The sequence below is a fragment of the Antrostomus carolinensis genome, unplaced genomic scaffold (genome assembly GCF_000700745.2).
Source record: "Antrostomus carolinensis isolate BGI_N321 unplaced genomic scaffold, ASM70074v2 scaffold39747, whole genome shotgun sequence".
In the NCBI taxonomy this organism is placed as follows: Eukaryota; Metazoa; Chordata; class Aves; order Caprimulgiformes; family Caprimulgidae; genus Antrostomus; species Antrostomus carolinensis.
This window is the reverse complement of record NW_010326032.1, coordinates 17,641-20,215: the sequence shown is the minus strand read 5'-3', so window position 1 is coordinate 20,215 and position 2,575 is coordinate 17,641.

Sequence of the window (2,575 nt, the reverse complement as noted above, 5' to 3'; positions counted from 1 at the left end):
CACGGCGCTGCCCCTCGCACGAACGAGCGCTGAGCGGCTGCTAAATCTTCTGCTTTAGACGTGAAGTTACAGTGCTGCCCACAGACGTGACTGCACCATCTCTGCGTTGCAAACAGTTTATTTTATTCATTTGTATATGCTTTCAAGCATTTATATTGTCTGTATAAAAAAAAAGTTATGATTCAAGTCTTTATTGTGCAAATTTGATTGGTTTTGAAGTCGATACGTGACATTATTTGTTTTAAGATGTTTTCAATGCTACCCAGACATTAAATTAGGATAAACACTGGAAGGACTGCAGCAGGATCAACATGGGGCAGTGCTGACTGAGCTTTGCTGACCCACGCTCCTCCCTGGGATTCCCTGGGGCCGACAGTGTCTGTCAGCCTTTGGAAGCAGCGCCTGTGTGCACACACCAGCATGTTTTGTCACTCTGAGGGTCGAGTTTCTTGTTTTCTTTTTTTCATTAATGTCAGCTGTGTGCATGGTATGCACTTGACATTTCCACCCGGCTGGGCGATGGGTTATTCCAGTTCGTGGGCTGTGCTGGGTGGGGAGAAACATGGGCTCAGCCTGGGCTGGCCAATCCGACCCGCTGCGGCTCTCGCTCGGGATGACGCTGCGCAGCTTCCTGGGGTTTGTCATTCATCTGCCTGAGCAAGAGTCGTCCTCCCAGCCCAGCCTGCGCCTTGCAGGAAGTGATGGATGGAGCTACCCTGGAACTGGGCAGCTTTGTTGTGTCCTTCTGCTTGTAATGCACACAGTGGTCAAACAAGGAGAAGGATAATGACAGTGGGAAGGCAGAAAAAACGATTTAAATGTAATTTAAAGTTCCCAGAAGAGTCAGTGTGTTGCACCAGTATAAACCAGTTGATTTTGAGCAAAATAACTTCGGGTTTTGTTCAGCTTGAAATGATGCGTTCCCTTTGCAAGGCTATAGTTTGTCTCTAGTTTGCACAGGGTGTTCTTTTGAATTACCAGTGGAAGTAGGCTACTAGGAAATTAAATAAAAGCTGCCTACATGTGTTTCTTAATACATTATTTGAGGATTTTAAAATATATTTTCTAGTGAAAGAATGGTGTATGTAAAGGCAAGAAACACAAGAAGAGAAGTGTTAGACGGTAACTGCAGTAAATAGTAATGCCAGTTGCAGCAGGACCCAGGCTGAGCGCTGTCAGCAGCCCCAGGAACAGCGGTGTGGTGGGAGCTAGCTGGGGAACGGGGGGTTAGCTGACTCCACACTGTCTGCGGTCACTGCGCACAGACTCTGTCTTTCTGTTGTGGTTTTGAATGTTGTCTGGGTAGTGCCTAGAGACTCCCCACCACCCTCCCCACACATTCGAGCACATAGAGGAAAATCAGGCTGTGTTGCTTTAGAAACTGTATGAGACACACAGGAAAAAAAGTTTATGTCCTTTCACTTCTGCTTGGCTAGTCCTCCTGCTCTGGGCTCTCTCCAGGGCACGAAAGAAATCGATCTGTCATGCAGCAGAAAATGCATGCTGATGTGAAGAAATATCAACTAAAGCAAGCAGTGAGTTGTAAATCTTTGAAAATTATTTTGTTCTGGATATGGTAACACCATTAGTTTAAGTGTACATCTGCTGTTCAGGCAGTTTAGTTAATGCTTCCAAAATAGAATAATAAGTTTCTTTACCTCCAGCTAAGATTCTCCTCTCAAGTCTTTTTACTTGTTTCCTGCTGCTTCTGTGACACTTCACCCTGATGTAGGAGTGTCCTGCATACATAGAAAAGTCTTTCTGTGCATCACAAATGCGTGAGTTCTCAGTTAGCCTTTAAAACTCTGTGCTACTCAACATTTCAGATTTAAACTTAACCTCCTGAGCATCATAGTACCTGGACATAAGTCTTCTCTAGAGAAGTATCCCTGTGGACCTTTCTGTCCCAACATAAGCAACAGAGGAAGTTCTTCTCAGAAGGCTTGTGATGATGTTATCTACGTATCTTTTCTTACATGATAACTGTGACTTCAGGAGGTTGGACCAATATCTCTAGCTGATGACTGATGATCAGAGAATTTCTTGCAGACATGTTTTATGTCATGGTAACTTTCATCCTGTAGATGGAAATATAAATGAGGATTCTGTGGTCAAAAATTGCTTTAAAAGTCTCTTGCAAAGCAAACAAGTAAATGGTTTGAACAATCAGCCTCCATATCTTTGAAGATTTTTTTAATTGTTGAATTGGAGCTCAGCACCTCCAGCGCAGTACCACAGCTCAAGCTGTGCGAGCTTGGCCTGTGCTGGGAACTGTGGTGCAGGTAGAGCTACACAAGCTGCTTCTGAAAAAGCCCTTTCAAGTACTCGAAGTATTTGAGCTCAGTAACACTAAAATCAAAGCAAACTGCATTTGCAGTGTTATATATCCCAGTCCCTGACTTAGTTATTAACTGTAACTTTTGCATTTCTGCACTTCTGTGCAGAGTAGATTTACCCAAAATCAATTTGGGCTCTTAGGAGTGTTTTTTAGACTCTGCTCATGTTTGCCCATTCACTTGTTCTGTTTCACAGAGGTTCTGAAGCTCGTGTGGTGTTATATATAGAAAGGTCATGG